The sequence below is a fragment of the Scyliorhinus torazame genome, chromosome 17, assembly GCF_047496885.1.
Source record: "Scyliorhinus torazame isolate Kashiwa2021f chromosome 17, sScyTor2.1, whole genome shotgun sequence".
Lineage (NCBI taxonomy): Eukaryota > Metazoa > Chordata > Chondrichthyes > Carcharhiniformes > Scyliorhinidae > Scyliorhinus > Scyliorhinus torazame.
The window spans coordinates 178,481,040-178,503,555 of record NC_092723.1 but is presented as its reverse complement, the minus strand read 5'-3'; positions in this window follow the sequence as shown (position 1 = coordinate 178,503,555).

The following is a 22,516-nucleotide window of genomic DNA, read 5'->3' as shown; positions in this document are numbered from 1 at the left end:
GCCGTCCCGTCTGTACTGACCAATAAGAAAGCTGGGGCCTATTGACCAATCACAAGACTGGCCAATCATACGCCGGCAGTGGGGTGCGCCCCTGTGATTGGCTGTCTGAAGGAAAGTAAAATGTTGCACCTGCTGGAAATCTGAAATAAAGAGTGAAAATCCAGCAGATCAGACAGCATCAGTGGAAAGGGAGACACAGTTAACGTTTCAGGTTGATGTGGAATCATAGATTGAAGTCTTACAACACCAGGTTAAAGTCCAACAGGTTTGTTTCGATGTCACTAGCTTTCAGAGCGCTGCTCCTTCCTCAGGTGAATGAAGAGGTATGTTCCAGAAACACAAATATAGACAAATTCAAAGATGCCAAACAATGCTAGGAATGCGGCCATTAGCAGGTGATTAAATCTTTACAGATCCAGAGATGGGGTAACCCCAGGTTAAAGAGGTGTGAATTACATCAAGCCAGGACAGTTGGTAGGATTTCGCAGGCCAGATGGTGGGGGATGAATGTAATGTGACATGAATCCCAGGTCCCGGTTGAGGCCGCACTCATGTGTGCGGAACTTGGCTATAAGTTTCTGCTCGGCGATTCTGCGTTGTCGCGCGTCCTGAAGGCCGCCTTGGAGAACGCTTACCCGGAGATCAGAGGCTGAATGCCCTTGACTGCTGAAGTTTTCTCCGACTGGAAGGGAACATTCCTGCCTGGTGATTGTTGCGCGATGTCCGTTCATTCGTTGTCGCAGCGTCTGCATGGTCTCGCCAATGTACCACGCTTCGGGACATCCTTTCCTGCAGCGTATGAGGTAGACAACGTTGGCCGAGTCGCACGAGTACGTACCGCGTACCTGGTGGGTGGTGTTCTCATGTGTAATAGTGGTATCCATGTCGATGATCTGGCACGTCTTGCAGAGATTGCCATGGCAGGGTTGTGTGGTGTCGTGGTCACTGTTCTGAAGACTGGGTAGTTTGCTGCAAACAATGGTTCGTTTGAGGTTGCGCGGTTGTTTGAAGGCAAGTAGTGGGGGTGTGGGGATGACCTTGGCAAGATGTTCATCGTCATCAATGACGTGTTGAAGGCTGTGAAGAAGATGACGTAGTTTCTCCGCTCCGGGGAAGTACTGGACGACGAAGGGTATTCTGTCGGTTGTGTCCCATGTTTGTCTTCTGAGGAGGTCGGTGCGGTTTTTCGCTGTGGCGCGTTGGAACTGTCGATCGATGAGTCGAGTGCCATATCCCGTTCGTACGAGGGCATCTTTCAACGTCTGTAGATGTCTGTTACGCTCCTCCTCGTCTGAGCAGATCCTGTGTATACGGAGCGCTTGTCCAATTGGCATCACTGCAGTGCTGAAAGAGGCTATTCAGCCCATCGGATCTGCACCGACCCTCTGAAAGAGCACCCTACCTAGGACCCCTCCCCCCCTATCCCCGTAACCCCACCTAACCTGCACATCTTTGGACAGTGGGAGGAAACCGGAGCACCCGAGGAAACCCACGCACACATGGGGAGAATGTGCAGACAGTGACCGAGATCGGAATTGAACCTGGGACCCTGGCACTGTGAGGCAGCAGTGCTAACCACTGTGCCACCATGTCGTCCTGAAGGAACAGAGATCCAATCCAGATTACAAGGGATTTCAATTGTTACACTCCCGGGGCCCATTTAACATGTTTGCTGATACTGGTGGTGCAACCCACCTGGTATATTATTAAAAATGCATAGAAACAAGAGAAGGCCATTCAGCCCCTTCAGCCTATTCCACCGTTCAAGTAGGTCACGGCTGATCTGTATCTTAACTTCATCTGCTCACCTTGCTTCCATGGCCCCTAATCCCCATGCCTAATCATAGAATCATAGAATTTACAGTGCAGAAGGAGGCCATTCGGCCCATCAAGTCTGCATCAGCCCTTGCAACGGGCGAGCAGCGATTCTCCGGCCCGAATGGGCCGAGCGGCCTGCCCAATACGACGGGTTCCCGCCGGCGCCGGCCACACCTGGTTGCTGCCGGCGGGAACAGCACGAGAACGCTGGGGGAGCGGCCTGTGGGTGGGGGGGGAGGGGGGGTTCCTGCACCGGGGGTGGCCTCAAATGGGGTCTAGCTCATGTTCGGTGCCCACCGATCGGCGGGCCAGCCTCTCTGAAGGAGGACCTCCTTTCCTCCGTCGCCCCGCAAGATCCATCCGATATCTTTACGTGCACCTGCGCGGTTGCCGTCCTCCCCGAGGCCGCCCCGCAAGAAGATGTTGGATGGATCTTGCAGGGCGGCCTCGGGGAGGACAGCAACCACGCATGCGTGGCGCCGCTTTTACGTGGCGCCAAGGCCCGGCGCATGTAAATGACGCGATGCCGCTCCTCACCCCCCATGAGCGGGAGAATAGGGGGCTGGGAGCAGGCTCCGATGCCGGAGTGAAACACTCTGGTTTTCACTCCAGCGTCGGCACTTAGACTGCCGATGGAAGAATTGCGCCCCTTATTTCCCAGTTCTTAACCATTGCGATTGTCCAGCCACTCTCTAGCTATTCCTGCAGTTTCTCCCCGTATCTGCGTGGGTTTCACCCCCACAACCCAAAGATGTGCAGGGCAGGTGGATTGGCCACGCTAAATTGCCCCTTAATTGAAAAAAAAATAATTGGGTACTCTAAAAATAATTTTTAACTCCTGGAGTTTTACCCTTAGGCAGCCATGAAGTAATGTCCCCTTATGAGTGTAGGAGTTACCTCACAAATCAGTAAATAAACCGAAGGTAAATTTACCTGTACGAACATTTAGTCAAGACATACCTCAGACATGAGTGCTCTGAGGTTGGAAAGTTTTTTTTAGAGAAATGCTACCACAACAATGCAGCACGGTAGCACAAGTGATTAGCACTGTGGCTTCACAGCGCCAGGGTCCCAGGTTCGATTCCCCGCTGGGTCACTGTCTATGCGGAGTTTGCACGTTCTCCCCGTGTCCGCGTGGGTTTCCTCCGGGTGCTCCGGTTTCCTCCCACAGTCCAAAGACGTGCAGGTTAGGTGGATTGGCCATGCTAAATTACCCGTAGTGTCCATAAGGGTTGGGAGGGGTTATTGGGTTGCGGGGATAAGGTGGAAGTGAGGGATTAATGTGGGTCGGTGCAGACTCGATGGGCCGAATGGCCTCCTTCTGCACTGTATGTTCTATATATATCTATATATAAAACATGAAAGAAGAAAGAAAAAAGAAAAAAGCTTTCCCATCTGCACAACCTCCGCCATATTCTAACTACATTACAAATGTATTAATGAGGTCTATAAAAAGACGATTTAACGGGAAATAAACAGAGTACTGTTTAGGGTGTGTTTAGAGTTTCTGAGCGACCATGAGATTTAACGGCCTCGTCCTGTCACTGAGTGGGGCGTGATGAGGCCGTTCGATCATGCCCCAAATCCCTTACAAACCTCTCACAGACATTGGGTGGGACTTTCCATGCCCCCTCTCCCCCCTCCCAACGCATGTTTTGGGGTGGCGGGGTAAGCTCGCCAGCGGTGGAATCTTCTGGTCCCGCTGCTGTCAACATTCTTTGCACCCTCCGCCTCGGGGGAACCCACAGCAGAGGTCGCCATCAGCATCAGCGGGGCGTGTATCCCGCCAGCAGGAACCGCAGAAATATCCTGCCCATGCTGTGATCGGCCCATGGCAGGGTGGCACTGCCAGGCTGGAGCACTGCCAGGCTGGAGTACTGCAAGGCCGGGGCAATGCCAGGCTGGGGCAATGCCAGGCTGGAGCACTGTCAGGCTGGGGCACTGCCAAGCTGGGGCACTACCAGGCTGGAGCACTGCCAGGCTGGGGCAATGCCAGGCTGGGGCACTGCCAGGCTGGGGCAATGCCAGGCCTGATGACCCCCTTATAGGTGAGTTGGGGTGTTGGAGGGGTTGCGTCGGGGGGGGGGCCATATAAACATGACGTCTCGATCTCTTCCTGCACACACGAGCGCCGCTCGACAGAGCTCCCCAGTGCAGGAACTACGCTAAGTGCAGCCTCGGGTGGGGAGTGGGGGAGCGTTCCCCAATGGGGTGGCTAAAACAAAGAGTGCCATTCGATAGCGGGGTCGGTAGCGCCGATGACGACCCCGCTAATCTCGCCCAGAACACACTTTTTTTTTTGTTAGATCGTGCTCTGTACCTGACTAGTCGGTGCAACAGTTTTTACAATTTTGGCAGAAGCCCCCAGATGTTAGTAAGGAGGACTTTGCAGAGACCACAGGGCTGGGTGCGCCAGTGTTGTTTCCGGTGCCTGGATCAATGCCGGCTCCTCCGTCCTGTCCCATTCCTTTTGGATTTTGGAGTGGTTTGAGTGCAAATGAGTGGCTTGCTCGGCCATTTCAGAGGAAAGGTAAAAGTCAACCCACATTGCTGAGGGTCTGGAGTCACGTATAGGCCAGACCACGTAATGGCGGCAGATTTCCTTCCCTGAAGGATATTGGTGAACCAGATGGGGTTTCATGGCAATGGGTTTGATGGGCACCATTACTGAGACTAGCTTCTAATTCCAGGTTTTTAATCAATTGAGTTTAAATTCCACCAGCTGCCGTGGTGGGATTTGAACCCGTGTCCCCAGAGCATGAACCTGGGCCCCTGGATCACTCGTCCAGTGACATTACCTCTACCCCACCCTCCTCCCTTGTCAAACAACAATCTGTCTAACTCAGCCTTGAACGCATTCAATGATCCAGGCTCCAGTGCACATTGGGGAGAGAATTCCAAACACTTACAACCCTCTTGAGAGAAGAAATTCCTCCTCATTTCTGTCTTGAATGGACGTCTTACTTTGAACTGTGCCCCCCCCCCCCCCCCCCCCAGTTCTAGAATCCCCCAAGAGCAGGGACATCCTCTCAGCATTTGTCTGTATCTCGGAATGTTAGATTTTTCTTGTGTGCAAATTGCTCCCGACACAGTGGTGAAATGGTATTGTCACTGGGGTGCAAATCCCACCACGGTGCAATTTGTATTTCATTTTTAAACTGTTACTACAGTTCAAACAGCAACAATGGTGTGTCCTAATAGGAGCAGCTTGCTGTGTGAAGGGTCATAGAGTTTTACAGCACAGAAAGAGCCCCTTCGGCCCATCCTGTTGCACCGTCCATCAAGCACCCAGCTATTCTAATCACATTTTCCAGCACTTGGGCCTTGGCAGTGAAGTCTGCTGGGTTGTTCAGCTGTTTTAGGTGGGCGTAGGGATCACCTGATCTGTGAAAGAGCAGAGCAGCAATAACAGGAAGTTATACTCACCTCCCCATGCTGCATTGCCGAGCATACTGTGCCCAGAGGTTGGCGACATCACTGCTCGGCGACCACTGCGTGCTGCTCTTGCAAGGAGCTTTGATGAGCAGCGCAAGGGGGCTTTTGAATTCAGTCACAATAATCTAATAATAAAAATAATCATCTTTATTGTCACAAGTAGGCTTACATTAACACTGCAATGGAGTTACTGTGAAAGGCCCCTAGTCGCCACATTCCGGCACGTGTTTGGGCACGCAGAGGGAGAATTCAGAATGTCCAATTCACCTAACAAGCACATCTTTCGGGACTTGTGGGAGGAAACCGGAGCACCCGGAGGAAACCAATGCAGACACGGGGAGAACGTGCAGACTCCGCACAGACAGTGACCCAAGCCGGAAATCGAACCCGGGTCCTTGGCGCTGGGAAGCAACAGTGCTAGCCACTGCGCTACCCATGGTGGTTTCATTATTGAGTGGAAGGGATTCTGCAGGTCCGGATTGTAAGTGGACTAATTGCAATAAGATCCTCAAAGTGCTCTGGGAGTGGACTGGAATCAGACAATTCAGCGAAATGATGTCAAAATATTCGGTCACCCAGGTTCAAATCATTCATCCCACAAGTAGGCGGGGGGGGGGGGGGGGGGGGGTAACAGTTTCAAGTTGTCAAATCCCAGTTTAAAAAAGGTGAGCGGTGCTGGCACCAGTCATACCGGCGTCCCAATTTAAGGTACGCAAGAATCCAATTCAGACCAGTTTCACCGGCACCTTCCAATTCCAAGCCTGACATTTCCCCCCACCCACCCTTTTCAGGATGTGTTAAAGATGCACTCTGTTGGAGAACCCATTTCTCTCCAAAAGGGAAAAATCCAGACTGGAAATGTAAAAACGCAACAAAACCTGGCCACACAAAAAAAATAACCCCAGCGGGGGGGGGGGGGGGGGGGAACAAAAACAAAAAATCGAGACCAGCAAAACGGGGAAATGAGAATTTGGATCTGAACTGTTTTTTTATTCTTCCGGGATTTTCTTTGCCACGCAGAGATTAGCTAAAGTCAGATCATTCTCGGTGAGTCAGACCCCTTCCTCCACGGCAACCACTTCTGGTGCACACAAATAATGTTGGCTTTTCAGAGCAGAGTGCGGAAGGTAAAGCTGTTGACCAACGCAGAGCTGAAGCCTCGGGTTTTAAATAAAAAAACCCGCCCACCTGTAAAGTTGAAACCAGGTAGAAGCGACCGAGGCTTCAACAGGGGGCAGACTCCCACAAGAAAAAAAATCAGAGCGGGAAAGGAAAAGGAACATTACATTTTCACGCGATGCCTCCACACTACGACATAAATCAGATTACAGCAGCAGCGCAAAAGGTTCCGACAAAGGGAGTGGGCTGCCCGGGAAGGTCTAGACTCTGGGCTGCTGAATCACTATTTTCACGTCACAGCCCACTCATTCTTGCACACACTGTCAAATCATTCTGAGACAATCAGTACACCCCCCGCCCTCCATCCTTACTATGTCATATCACTACTTCTGGTCGAGTGGTATTTCCCACTTTAGGCATCAGTCACCTCTTATTTCCTGGCACCTACTAAATGTGTACAAGGACATACAGTAGGTAAAGGGTCTGATATATCTCAGTCACTAACCTCGCCCCAGTGAGATACAAAGTTAGCACTAGTATAGGGATTCCTGATCAAGATCCTAAGTGGCATTTTACAGCCCTCCCCGTCCACAGGATCCTCCGGTCCCATTGGGTCCCTACAGCGCATAGCAGGTCATTCGGCCCTTTAAGTCTGTGTTGATCCTGGACGGAGGGTTCCAGGGCTGGAATTAGGAAACTGAGAGATCTGTTTATAGACGGGACGTTTGCGAGCCTGGGAGCGCTGGAGGAAAAGTATGAGTTGCCCCCGGGGAACAATTTCAGATACATGCAAGTGAGGGCGTTTACGAGGCAACAGGTGAGGGAATTTCCGCGGCTCCCGACTCAGGGGATCCAGGGTAGAGTGATTTCCGGGGTATGGGTCGGAGAGGGCAAAGTGTCCGAAATATATCAGGAGATGAGAGACGAGGGGGAGGCGCTGGTAGAGGAGCTGGAGGGAAAATGGGAAGAAGAGCTGGGAGAGGAGATTGATGAGGGTCTGTGGGCTGATGCCCTAAGCAGGGTAAATTCCTCGTCTTCGTGTGCCAGGCTTAGCCTGATTCAATTTAAGGTTCTACACAGAGCACACATGACGGGAGCAAGGCTGAGCAGGTTCTTTGGGGTGGAGGACAGGTGCGGGAGGTGCTTGGGAAGCCCGGCGAACCACACACACATGTTCTGGTCGTGTCCGGCACTGGATGAGTACTGGAGGGGAGTGGCAAAGGTGATCTCCAAGGTGGTGAAGGTCCGGGTCACGCCAGGCTGGGGGTTCGCGATATTTGGGGTAGCGGAAGAGCCGGGAGTGCAGGAGGCGAAAAAGGCCGATATATTGGCCTTTGCGTCCCTGATAGCCCGGCGAAGGATCTTACTCATGTGGAAGGAAGCGAAACCCCCCGGCGTGGCGGCCTGGATAAATGACATGGCAGGGTTCATAAAACTAGAACGAATGAAATTTGCGCTGAGAGGATCGGCTCAGGGGTTCCCCAGGCGGTGGCAACCGTTCCTTGACTATCTCGCGGAACGTTAAGGGAAAATAGATTGTCAGCAGCAGCAGCCGGGGGGGAGGGGGGGGGGGGAGCACTATTTTTTGTTACTTTGTTAGTTCACTATATTATTGAAATAATGTTATTTATCAGTTGCTGTGCTATTTTTATGTTGATTTGTAAAGTGGAAAAATTCTGTTTGAAAACTTTAATAAAATATATATATTTTTTAAAAGTCTGTGTTGATCCTCTGAAAGAGCACCCTATCTAGGCCCACACACCTGCCTTATCCCCGCAACCCCACTTAACCTGCACATCTTTGGACACTAAGGAGCAATTTAGCATGGCCAATCCACCTAACCTGCAGCTGTGGGTGTACCACAGGGGTGCACAGCTCCAAAAATATGTCCTGGTCCACCCACGTCGACTCTACCACCAAGAAAGCACAACAGCGCCTATACTTCCTCAGGAAACTAAGGAAATTCGGCATGTCCACATTGACTCTTACCAACTTTTACAGATGCACCATAGAAAGCATCCTATCAGGCTGCATCACAGCCTGGTATGGCAACTGCTCGGCCCAGGACCACAAGAAACTTCAGAGAGTCGTGAACACCGCCCAGTCCATCACACAAACCTGCCTCCCATCCATTGACTCCATCTACACCTCCCGCTGCCTGGGGAAAGCGGGCAGTATAATCAAAGATCCCTCCCACCCGGCTTACTCGCTCTTCCAACTTCTTCCATCGGGCAGGAGATACAGAAGTCTGAGAACACGCACGAACAGACTCAAAAACAGCTTCTTCCCCACTGTTACCAGACTCCTAAATGACCCTCTTATGGACTGACCTGATTAACACTACACCCTGTATGCTTCATCCGATGCCGGTGCTTATGTAGTTACATTGTATCTGTTGTGTTGCCCTATTATGTATTTTCTTTTCTTCCCTTTTCTTCCCATGTTCTTAATGATCTGTTGAGCTGCTCGCAGAAAAATACTTTTCACTGTACCTCGGTACACGTGACAATAAACAAATCCAATCCAATCCAACCTACATGACATGGACTGCAGTGGTTCAAGAGAACGCCAGCATTTATTCCCCATCCCTAATTGCCCTTCAGAGGTTGGTGGTGAGCTGCCTCATTGAACCACTGCAGTCCATGTGGTGTAGGTACACCCACAGTGATGTTAGGGAAGGGATTCCAAGATTTATGACCCAGCCACAGTGAAGGAACGGCCGATATATTTCCAAGTCAGGATGGTGAGTGGCTTGGTGGGGGACCTCCAGGTGGTGGCGTTCCCAGACAGCAACGCACGCATCCTGTGAATTCATTTTAAAAATCACCTGCATACAATGAATGGGGACAACCATTGATCAACCATTGATCCCCGAACAGGCGCCGGAATGTGGCGACTAGGGGCTTTTCACAGTAACTTCATTGAAGCCTACTTGTGACAATAAGCGATTTTCTTTTTTTTAAATTTCATCTTGCTTAGTGTTTGTAGCAGGTGGTTCTTGTGCTGTACGGATGGTCCAAGGGTCGAAGGCTGTATAAAACCAGATGGTCCAAACACCTCAACAGTTGGAACCATGGTACCATCACCTTTTGTCCTGCAATTAATGATTTGAGTTATGAGAATATGTAGTTCTACACCTTGTTCTTTTTTTGTACGTTTTAGATGCTTACTTGAATATTGAAAGACTAGCATTTATCGAGAAAAATACAAGATCTCAGGACATTTCAGTGCACTTCACAGTCAATGAAACACTTTTGAAATGTAATCATTGGAGGAACATAAGTTGGATAGAATCTTGACTGACAAAGGGAATGGAGTCAGATCGGACAGTTGAAGGCACAATCAGATCTGCCATGATCGTATTGTGGTGGGCAGCACGGTGGTTAGCACTGTGGCTTCACAGCACCAGGGTCCCAGGTTCCATTCCCACCTGGGTCACTGTCTGTGCGGAGACTGCACGTTGTCCCCGTGTCTGCGTGGGTTTCCTCCGGGTGCTCCGGTTTCATAGTCATAGTCATCGAACATACAGTGCAGAAGGAGGCCATTTGGCCCATCGAGTCTGCATAAACCCTCACTTCCACCCTATCCCTGTAACCCAATTACCCCACCTAACCTTATTGGTCACTAAGGGCAATTCATCATGGCCAATCCACCTAACCTGCATGTCTTTGGACTGTGGGAGGAAACCGGAGCACCCGGAGGAAACCCACACAGACACGGGGAGAACGTGCAGACTCCGCACAGACAGTGACCCAAGCCGGGAATCGAGTCTGGGACCCTGACGCTGTGAAGCCACAGTGCTATCCACTTGTGCTGAAGCCTACTTGTGACAATAAAGATCATTATTATTATTAAATGGCACAACAGGATCAAAGGGCTGAATGGCCTATTCCTGCTCCTAATTATAATAATAAGTCTTTTTTTTTTAAATATGTTTATTAAGAATTTTTTAACAAAATTTTCAACCATACAAACAACCCCCCACCCCCCCGTAACAAAAAGAAAAGAAAACTCGCATAGCAAGACATAAACATGGCAAATCAATATGATATAATAATAACAATCTTTATTATTGTCACAAGTAGGCTTACATTAACACTGCAAGGAAGTTACTGCGAAAAGCCCCTAGTCGCCGCACTCCGGCGCCTGCTCGGGTACACAGAGGGAGAATTCATAATGTCCAAATTACCTAACAGCACGTCTTTTGGGACTTGTGGGAGGAAACCGGAGCACCCGGAGGAAACAAGTGACTTGGTCATGGACTCTAGCTGGATACAAATACAGTATCAATTGGTGGCAATACTAGGAATAATCAGTCATGACTCAACATCATGAACCTCTTCATCTAGGAACCTTAATTGGTCAAAAGGCCAAATACAATAGAGGCTGGAAAACATCAAGACAGAAAACGCTGGACATGCTCAGCAGGTTTGGCAGCACCTTGTTTTTACATTCATGCATGGGAGGTGGGTGTCACTGGCGAGGCTAGCTCGCTGTCCCTCCGGCGACAGAAACAGAGGTTCTCCGGTCCCGGGTTCCCGCTCAAAGTCAACGGAACATTTGCTGGTCTGTTAAATTTTCCGGCTATTCAAGTGATTGGATTGGACAGGATTGGATTGGTTTTATTGTCACGTGTACTGAGATACAGGGTAAAGTATTGTGCATGCAGGTCAGACAGATCATTCCGTACATGAACAGAAAATACAAAATAGGACAAACATAATGGGGGCGATTCTCCGAGCCCCGCGCCGGGCTGGAAAATCGCCGCAACCGTGCCACGACGCTGGTGCGCGACTCTCCGAGGTGCGGAGAAACGGCGCCATTTGCGCCGGCGCGCTTGGTGCGGCGCCGGCAGCGAGCCGCTGGAATCGGCGGGGCCGCCGATTCTCCGGCCCGGATGGGCCGAGCGGCTGCGGGGATCCGACAGAGTCCCGCCGGCGCCGTTCACCCCTGGTCGCTGCCGGCGGGAACTCCGCGCGGACGGTCGGGGGGGGGGGGGCTCCTTCACCGGGGAGACCTCCGATGGGGTCTGGCCTGCGATCGGGGCCCATTGATCGGCGGGCTGGCCTCACCCCCCCCCCCCTCCCGGCCTACTTTCTGGCGCGGACGGCCCCTGAACACCAACGCCATGTTGGGTCGGGGCCGGCGCGCTAAAGAAGTCCCCCGCGCATGCGCAGGCTGATGGGGCCCAACTGCGCATGTGTGGGTTGGCCGGGAAAGGGCATGCTGGCCCCCTGTGGGGGCCAGAATCGGTCGTACCCGGGCCCTATTCGCGACGGCGCGAACACTTGGGCTCCATATTGGAGAATCGCCCCCAAAATACACAATGTAACTACATAGACACAGGCATCGGGTGAAGCATACAGGAGTGTAGTGTTACTCAGTAGGGAAGATGTGTGAAGAGATCAGATCAGTGCATAAGGTGGTCATTTAGGAGTCTCGTAACAGCGGCGAAAAAGCTGTTTTTGAATCTGTTTGTGCGTGTTCTCAGACTTTTGTATCTCCTGCCCGATGGAAGAGGTTGGAAGAGTGAGGTGGCAGCAGAAAAGTCTAGGCCAATGTTTCAGTACCTTGTCCATTCTGATCAAACGTCACAGACCTGAAATATTAACTCTGCTTTTCTGTCTCCACAAACGCTGCCAAACTTTTAAGTGCAGCCTTTCTCTGTTTTTACTCCAAATTGGTCCACGTTGGGTGGGGCTGTCCACGTGAGTTGAATAATTTCAAACGCAGTTTAATATTTCATTAGTAGGGGCAGCATGGTGGCGCAGTGGTTAGCACTGGGACTACGGCGCTAAGGACCCGGGTTCGAATCCCGGCCCTGGGTCACTGTCCGTGTAGCGTTTGCACATTCCCTTTTTTTTTGTTTAATAAATTTAGAGTGCCCAATTAATGTTTTCGAATTAAGGGGCAATTTAGCGTGGCTAATCCACCTAGCCTGCACATCTTTGGGTTGTGGGGGGCGAAACCCACGCAGACACGGGGAGAATGTGCAAACTCCACACGGACAGTGACCCAGAGCCGGGATCGAACCTGGGACCTCGGCGTCGTGAGGCAGCAGTGCTAACCACTGCGCCACCCTGCTGCCCGGAGTTTGCACATTCTCCCCGTGTCTGCGTGGGTTTTACCCCCACAACCCAAAAATGTGCAGGGTACGTGGATTGGCCAGGCTAAATTGCCCCTCAATTGGAAAAAAAAAATTGGGTACTCTAAATTTAAAAAGAAACATTTTTTTAAAAAGGTATGAGCAATAAATGCTGGCCTGGCCACATCCAGAGAGAGAATACATTTTTTTAATTCCTCAATACTTTCTTAATCTTTATTCTTGCAATATTCTGTCTGTTTTTCATTGCTAACAGCTATCCCTTTTTTTTAACCTCATCCCCTGACTGAATTCTTTTTCAGTACATCTCGTAATCTGTCCAGGGACACGGACAGTGCAGAAGGAGGCCATTTGGTCCATCGAGTCTGCACCGACCCTCTAAAAATCAACCCTTCCTGCACAGTTCAGGCAGATATGACTCTTCACTCTATATCACCTCAACACCTAAGAGATAGTGAAACAAAAATCCCCCCCCGAGTGATTTCATACCATAGAATGTTTACAGCACAGAAAAGGCCATTCGACCCTCTTGAGTCCATGCTAGCTATTTGCAAGTCTAGCTAGTCCTACTTCCTCACCCGTTCCCCGTAACCCAGCCCGGTTTTTACTTCAGTTATTTATCACATTCCCTCTCATCTGTCCCCACCAGACTTTCAGACAGTGCATTCCAGATCTAGCCCCTCACTGTGCAAAAAAAGCTTTTCCTCAGAGAGTCAAAACAGCACAGAAGGAGGCCATTCAGCCCATCAGATATATTCTGCTTCCCTGTGGTGCAATCCAGTCAATCCCATTCTTCCTGGTATATCTCCATATTCCAGCGAGTTTGTTTCCTTCAAGAGTCCATCCAATTTCCTCTGGAATTGTTGATCGTCTCTGCTTCCTCCATCTGTGTGGGCAGTGAATTCCTGATCATTCCCACTCACAGCGTAAAAAGCTTCTTGTTCACATTCCACCCCCAGCATCTTTAGTCCAAACCGTCACATCTGTGTAAGAGACCCCTGATCACCGTTGGTTCTTTTGTCTTCATAGATCCCCAACAGTGCAGAAGGAGGCCATTCGGCCCATCGAGTTTGCACCGACCCTCTGAAAGAGCACCAATCCCCCACCCTATCCACGTAACCATGCCTAACCCATAGACACTTAGGGGCAATATTAGCACGGCCAATCCACCTAACCTGCACATCTTTGGACTGTGGGGGGAAACCGGAGCACCCGGAGGAAACCCACCCACCCACTGGGAGGAAGTGCAAACTCCACACAGTCACCCGGGGCCGGAATTGAACCGGGGTCCCTGGCGCTGTGAGGCAACAGTGCTAACCACTGTGCCAACAATCACCTTAAATCGGAACCCTCTTGTCCTTGATCCTTCCGCCAAAGGGGACAGTCTCTCCCTCACTACCCTGTCATCATAGAATTTGCAGTGCAGAAGGAGGCCATTCGGCCCATCGAGTCTGCACCGGCTCTTGGAAAGAGCACCCTACCCAAGGTCTACACCTCCACCCTATCCCCATACCCCAGTAACCCCACCCAACACTAAGGGCAATTTTGGACACTAAGGGCAATTTATCATGGCCAATCCACCTAACCTGCACATCTTTGGACTGTGGGAGGAAACCGGAGCACCCGGAGGAAACCCAAGCACACATGGGGAGGATGTGCAGACTCCGCACAGACAGTGACCCAAGCCGGGAATCGAACCTGGGACCCTGGAGCTGTGAAGCAATTGTGCTATCCACAATGCTACCGTGCTGTCCAGGCCCCTCAGTATTTTGAACACATCTATGAAATCTCCTCTTTGCCGTCACTGGTCTAAGGTGAACAACGCCTGCTTCCTCCATCTATTCCTGAAGTCCCTCGGCCCTGGGCCCATTCAAGCAGATCTCTGCTGCACCCTCTCTGCAGCCTTCACATCAGTCCTCATGTGGCTGTCTTTCATCAAAGTCCTCTTGACCCTTTCCACAGGGGGCTATATACAGATATATATGTAGAAATAACGAGGGCAGCACGGTGGCGCAGTGGTTAGCCCTCACGGCGCCGAGGTCCTAGGTTCGATTCTGGGTCACTGTCCGTGTGGAGTTTGAACATTCTCCCCGTGTCTGCGTGGGTTTCGCCCCCACAACCCAAAGATGTGCAGGGTAGGTAGATTGGTTACGTTAAATAGCCCTTTAATTGTATAAGTGAATTGGGTACTCTAAATTTATTTTTAAAAATAAATATTGTGATATATAGAAATATTGGCATTGTGAAATCCGACAGTGCATTTAATTGGGAGTAGACTGTCAACAACTTTCCCTCTCCCTGGAGAATTACTACCTTTCCCCAAAGTAAAATTATGGGAAACGTACTTGGTCCCCCAGCCCGTGCAGTGTGGCGGGAAACGGCATGAAGTGAGCAGAGTTGCTCAGGAGGAGTGTGTGAAACTCACCAGGGTGACAACAAAGAGCAGCAGCTCCAGCCTGCACACCCCAGCCTCTCCGGCAGCAGCGCGGCAAACCCTTTGATGTGTCTCGCTTGAGATGTGTCAACCTCACTCGAGGTGCAAGAACACCTTTGCTTGTCAAGCTCGGTGGTTTGCAGGCGTCATTGACCTTATCGACATCAACTGGAAAAGGAAAGCTAACTGTCGTGCGTGTGTGCGTGTACCTGTAACTCCAGCAGCTAAAACCTGTGCGGGTGTGTTTTTCTTTCTCTTGTTTGTTTCTCAAATCCTCTTGTTGAAACACAGCAGCCAGGCTGACAGACAGATCTCTCTCTCTCTCTGCAAAGTGCATTGGCGAGCAGCAATGTATCTAATCAATCCCCCGATCAGGGACAGTGAGCCTTGTAGGTTTCGATTTGGACCGCGACTTCTCCTTCCTCCGTCCCACAGTTTCGCTTTCCAATGAACCCAGGGCACAATGGTTTCACTGAAAGTTTTCCCAACCGCTCGATTCCCCACAGGGCGACTTTATTCATTTGTTATTTGTTGGGAAACGGGCGTTGCGTTTTGCACATGGCCTTTGAGCTCAAAGTAAATGGAAATAATAATCCTTATTAGTGTCACAAGTAGGCTTCCATTAACACTGCAATGAAGTTACTGTGAAAAGCCCCTAGTCGCCACACTCCAGCGCCTGTTCGGGTACACGGAGGGAGAATTCAGAATGTCCAGTTCACCTAACAAGCACGTCTTTCGGGACTTGTGGGAGGAAACCGGAGCGTCCGGAGGAAACCCACGCAGACATGGGGAGAACGTGCAGACTCCGCACAGACAGAGATCCAAGCTGGGAATTGAACCTGGGTCCCTGGCGCTGTGAAGAAACAGTGCTAACCACTGTGCTACCGTGCCGCCCCGGGTCTAATCACGCTGGCTGCCAGCTCAGTCGCAACTTTCAAAAGGCAATTTGATGTAAACTCGACATGAAAATCTGCAGAGCTGGAGAGTGGGGCTAATGGGACAGCTACCAGGGCTACCTGGGCAAGTCAAAGGCTAGGAATCCTGCAGCGAGTAACACCTCCTGACCTCCCCAAAGCCTGCCCACCATCTACAATACTCTCCACTTGCCTGGATGAGTGCAGCTCCAATAACACTCAAGAATCTCAACACCATCCAGGACAAAGCAGCCCACTTGATTGACATCCCATCCAATACTTTCAACATCCACTCCCTCCACCACTGATGCACAGTGGCAGCCGTGTGTACCATCTACAAGATGCACTGCAGTAACTCACCAAGGTTCCTTAGACAACACCTTCCAAACCCACGAGCACTCCCATCTAGAAGGACAAGAGCAGCAGATACCTGGGAACGTCACCACCTGGAGGTTCTCCTCCAAGCCACTCACCACCCTGATTTGGAAATATATCTCCGTTCCTTCACTGTCGCTGTGGCAAAATCCTGGCACTCCCTCCCTAACAACACTGTGGGTGTACCTACACCTCAGGGACTGCAGCGGTTCAAAAAGGCAGCTCACCGCCACCTTCTGAAGGGCGACAAAGAGTGGGCAATAAATAATGGTAATCTTTATTAGTGTAACAAGTAGGCTGACATTAACACTGCAATGAAGTTACTGTGAAAATCCCCTAGTCGCCACATTCCAGCGCCTGTTCGGGTACACTGAGGGAGAATTCAGAATGTCCAATTCACCTAACAAGCACGTCTTTCGGGACTTTTGGGAGGAAACCGGAGCACCCGGAGGAAACCCACGCAGACACGGGGAGAACGTGCAGACTCCGCACAGTCAGTGACCCAAGCCGGGAATCGAACCCGGGTCCCTAGGGCTATAAAGCAACAGTGCTAACCACTGTGCCATCGTGTGCTGGCCTAACCAGCAACGCCCACATCGTGTAAATAATTTTTTTAAAGAGCTCTTGAAGCATGGCTAGGCTCAATGGCTTCCTTGTGCACTGTAAGATTCTTTTTTTTTTTTAAATTTGGTGTACCCAATTATTTTTTCCAATTAAGGGGCAATTTAGCGTGGCCAATCCACCTAGCCTGCACATCTTTGGGTTGTGAGGGTGAGACCCACGCAGACAGGTGGAGAATGTGCAAACTCCACATGGACAGTGACCCAGGGCCGGGATCAAACCCGTGTCCACAGCACCGTGAAGCAAGTTAACTCTTCCTTGTCTCTGAGGCTGTCTGACGTGACTGCCACAGCCCAGTTTCACCCTCCCACACTCTGTTGAAAGGTGTACCAATGCACCTGCTTTACATTGGAAACTGTCATTGAGCTGAACTGCAATGTTTAGTAAAGGACGTGTCTCCAACCATGCACAGAGAGATGAAGTTACCTTCTGGTTGCAGTTTGGGGACCTGAGTGTGCAGGTACACAGATCACTGAAAGTGGCAACGCAGGTGGAGAAGGTAATCAAGAAGGCATAAGGCATGCTTGCCTTCATCAGTCGGGGCATTGAGTATAAAAATTGGCAAGTCATGCTGCAGCTGTACAGGACCTTAGTGTTCAATTCTGGTTGCTACACTACCAAATAAATAAATAAAATAAATAATCTTTATTGTCACAAGTAGGCTTACGTTAACACTGCAATGAAATTACTGTGAAAAACCCCTAGTCGCCATATTCCGGCGCCTGCTCGGGTACACAGCGGGAGACTCCAGAATTCTCAGCTGGTACAGGAATTGAATTTGTGCAGCTGGCCTTGTTGTGCATCACCAACTAGCTGTCTAGCCCACTGAGCTAAACCAGACCCTGGTTGTGGACTGTGGAGGCTTTAGAGCGGGTACAGAAGAGGTTTACCAGGATTTTGCCTGGTATGGAGGGCATTAACTATGAGGTGAGGTTGGATAAACCCAGTTTGTTCTCACTGGAACGACGGAGGTTGAGGGGCGACCTGATAGAAGTCTACAAAATTATGAGGGGCATAGACAGAGTGGATAGTCAGAGGCTTTTCCCCAGGGTAGAGGGGTCAGTTACTAGGGGGCATAGGTTTAAGGTGCGAGGGGCAAGGTTTAAAGGAGATGTACGAGGTACGTTTTTTACACAGAGGGTAGTGGGTGCCTGGAACTCGCTGCCGGAGGAGGTGGTGGAAGCAGGGACGATGGTGACGTTTAAGGGCCGTCTTCACAAATATATGAATAGGATGGGAATAGAGCGATACGGACCCCGGAAGTGTAGAAGATTTTAGGTTAGTCGGGCAGCATGGTTGGCGCAGGCTTGGAGGGCCGAAGGGCCTGTTCCTGTGCTGTACTTTTCTTTGTTCTCTGTTTTGAAGTTACGAGACCAAATGGGATAATACATCAATGATATCAGGCCAGTCAGTTCCAGAATTGCACAACACACGGCCAACCAATCAGATCTTGCTTGCAAGAACATGACGATCTGAGAATAATCTATTTGTTCCTGTAAAATAATTTTTTTTTGTGTTTATCGATTCCCCGTGCTCCCTTTCTTAACTGATTGGGTTCCAAAGAAGCTCTTCCTGGGCAGCACGGTGACACAGTGGTTAGCGCTGCTGCTGCACAGCGGCGAGGACCCGGAAAGGAATTTTAAACTAACATGTTAAGCTTTCTAAGTTCTAAGAGATTGCTGCAAAGATATTGGATGAGCTGGCTATGATTTTCCAACTCCTTAGATTCCGGAATGGTCCCACTAGATTGGAGAGCGAGAGAGGGCACAGCGACCTATGGACCAGTTAGCCTAACATTCGTCATTGGAAAACTGCTGGAATGTGTTATTAATGAAGTCGCAATAGTGCACTTGGAAAAGCATAACACTATTAGAGCAAGTCAACATGGTTTAACTGAAGGGGAATCCTGTTTGGCAAATTTATTAGAATCTTTTGAGGATGTATTTGGTAAGGTTGATAAAGGGAGACCAGTAGATGTGGTATACCTAGATTTCCAAAAGGCATTCAATAAGAAACCACACAAAAGGGTAATAGGCAAGATAGGCGCTCATGGAGTTGGGGATATTAGGATGGATACCGGATTCTTTAACGGATAGGAAGCAGAGAGCGGGCATAAATGTGGCATTTTCAAGTTGGCAGGCAATGTGTAGTGGAGTGCCACGAGGATCAGTGCTGGGGCCGCATCTATTTACAATCTATATTAATGACTTAGATTAAAAAGCAGCAAGTAATTAATCTAAGTTAATTAACAGATGATACAAAACTAGGTGGAAAGCTAAGCTGTGGGGAGGACACAAAGAGGCTGCAAATGGATATAGACCAGTGAGTGGGCAACAAGATGGCCACTGGAGGATAATACATAGAGACATAGATACGTAGAAAATAGGAGCAGGAGGAGGTCTTTTGGCCTTTTGAGCCTGCTCCGCCATTTATCACGATCATGGCTGATCATCCAACTCAATAGCCTAATCCAGCTTTCTCCCATAACCTTTGATCCCATTCTCCCCAAGTGCTATATCCAGCCGCCTCTTGAATATATTCAATGTTTTAGCATCAACTACTTCCTGTGGTAAGGAATTCCGCAGGCTCACCACTCTTTGGGTGAAGAAATGTCTCCTCATCTCTGTCCGAAATGGTTTACCCTGAATCCTCAGGCTGTGACCCCTGGTTCTGGACACACCCACCATCGGGAACATCTTCCCTGCACCTACCCTGTCTAGTCCTGTTAGAATTTTATAAGTCTCTGTGAAATTCCCCCCTCATTCTTCTGAACTCCAGCGAGAACAATCCCAACCTAGTCAATCTCTCCTCATATGTCAGTCCTGCCATCCCTGGAATCAGTCTGGTAAACCTTTGCTGCACTCCCTCGAGAGCAAGAGCATCCTTCCTCAGAAAAGGAGACTAAAACTGCCCACATAATGTGGGGAAGTATCAAATTATTCACTTGGTCAGGAGAATAGGAAGGCAGAATATTTTTTAAAAGGGGCAAAACTTGTAAGTGTTGATGTTCAAAGAGATTTGAGTGTACTCATACAAGGAACGCAGAAAGTTAACATGCAAGTGCAGCAAACAATTAGGAAGGCAAAAGGAATGTAGGCCTTTATTGCGAGGGGATTTAAGTATCAGGAATAAAGAAGTCTTTCTACAGATGTACAAGGCTTAGGTGAGGCCACATCTGGAATACTGCGTGCAGTTTTAGTCTCCACGTTTCAGAAAAAATGTACTTCATTGAAGGTAGAGCGATGGTTCACTAAAATGGTCCCTGGGATGAGGGGGTTGTCTTATAATGAAAGGCTGAGTAAATGAGGCCAATTTTCTCTGGAGTCGAGAAGAATGAGGGGGGATCTCATTGAAACGTACAAAATTCCGAAGGGGTTTAATAGGGTGGACGCTGAGAGATTGTTTCAGCTGGTCGGGGAATCAAAAACACCGGGTCACAGTCTAAGGATAAGGGGGCTGATCGTTTAGGACTGAGATGAAGAGAATTTCTTCGCTCAAAGGGTTGTGAATATTTGGAACCCAGAGGGTTGTGGGTGCTCCATCTTTGAATATATTTTAAGTTCTGGGATGGACATATTTTTTGTCTCTGGGGAAATGAAGGGATATTGGAGCAGGCAGGACAATGGAGTTGAAACCCAAGATCGGCCATGATCGGATTAAATGGCGGAGCACGTTCGCCGGGCCGAGTGGTCTAATCCTGCTCCTATTTCTTGAGTTCTCGTGTTCACCATAAAGCGTCAACTCTGTTTCTCTCGCCACACACTCCGCCACACCTGCAGAGTATTCCCTGCACTTTCTGTTGTACTTTTTCAGCTGCAATTCTCCCCCTAAATCTCTCCACTGCTCTGCCTTTGTCCCCACCTTTAGAAACCTTCGAGATAAGTCCATTTCGAACGAGCTTTCCACCGTTACTCATAATCCGCCGCCAATTCCTTTCACCGTTTTCCCTCGAATGCTTCTCCCCTCCCCCCAATGTACAATGAGATGTTGTGTCAAATGCAAATTGTTGCCGTGGAATCCAGCAGTTGGAATGCTTTCTGTTACGGGGTGAGGTGTCAGGAGGCAGGCTACCGATAGTTGGCTGCGATTTTTCAGGCCTGTGCGCTGTGGGTGCAAATCCCATGATGGCTGCTGAACCTCGCAAGGGGGCCAGAACGGGATTTGCGTCGGGGAGATTTAGGTTTGATCTCTGTGGTGTAGTCGCCCTGCACCACCAGAATGACAGCGCAAAACATGACCCCCCCCTGATTCTTCTGACAGAGCTCCAGAAGATCTGGACAGGAACAATGGCTTTTTTCTCTCTTTCTTTTATTTTTTAAATTTAGCGTACCCAATTCATTTTTGCCAATTAAGGGGCAATTTAGCGTGGCCAATTCACCTACCCTGCACATCTTTGGGTTGTGGGGGCGAAACCCACGCAGACACGGGGAGAATGTGCAAACTCCACACGGACAGTGACCTAGAGTTGGGAGAGGCCACAGTGCTAACCACTGCACCACCGTGCTGCCCTAACATGCGGGCTTTCTGTCAGAAACTGACACTTGGGCCACTTTTTTGGAAAATTCCACCCATTACACACTCCTTCATTTCATAGACTTCTCACACAAAAGGAAAGTAGAAATCTGGACCCGTCCCGCCCAAAGTGCTGTGGATGCTATAGCAATTGGGGTTTACAAGACTGAAATAGATGTTTGTTGAAGGAGTTTGGTGACGAGCTGCATTGTAATACGGATCAATAATGCTGTAATTGAACGGCTCGAGCGGCTGAATGACCTCCTGCTATTCTCTTATTCTAATTCAGAATGAAATATCAAATAATAAAGTGATTATGAGTGTACTTACTTTGTTGCTAAAGTCAGGGTTACCAATGAGGGGGAAGAGGTCAATGGTCCACTGTTTTTACATCACTGCCAATGTCAGGGACTCTCAGTTGGGAATAACGCCATTGTTAGATCTTTGCCCAAAGCGCGAACAACTTGTTACACCGGTCAGCAGTTCTCAGAACGACAGACTACTAACCTGTGGCCGTAGGGAGCAGGTTCGAGCTCACTCAGGCTCAGAGGAACAGGAGGTGTGATTTTAGGCCTAGTGTGTTCTTGGAAGGAAACGGGGACCCAGAAGTGATGTGGGTAAGAGACTATTGTGTTCCCAGGACCCAGGGTGGGACCCTCGAGATGAGAGGGTCCTGGCAGGAGGAGCACTGAGTCTGCTGTCCATCCAGGAGTTCGAGGATGGGAAATTTGTGCATGAATCCTTCTCATTCCTGAGGGAATGGGATGAAGGACAGGGAGAAAATTCTCATCAAGCTCGCTGTGTAAAGGTGAAAAGAAGGGACAAAATCAATCACGGTATCTTTTTTTTTTGTAGAATATTTTTATTCTCCATTTACACATTTTCTTCAGAATTTACACCCACCAACAAGCAGTAAACGGTAACAAATACAAAGTCAATCCCCTTATGAACAACAACAATCCCATCCTCCCACCACCCCAAACAACGGCCCACCTGACAATATAAGCATCAAATGAAACAAACCCTCACACGGTGGGACAAACAAAGGAAAAAAAAAGAATTAAGAGTCGCCTATGGTCACCATTAACCTACAGAGTCCACCTCCCCCACTCCCCCGAACATTCAATGCCATCCAATCCCCGAAAGAGTAGCATAGAGGACACCCATGAATTGTAAACCCCCCCC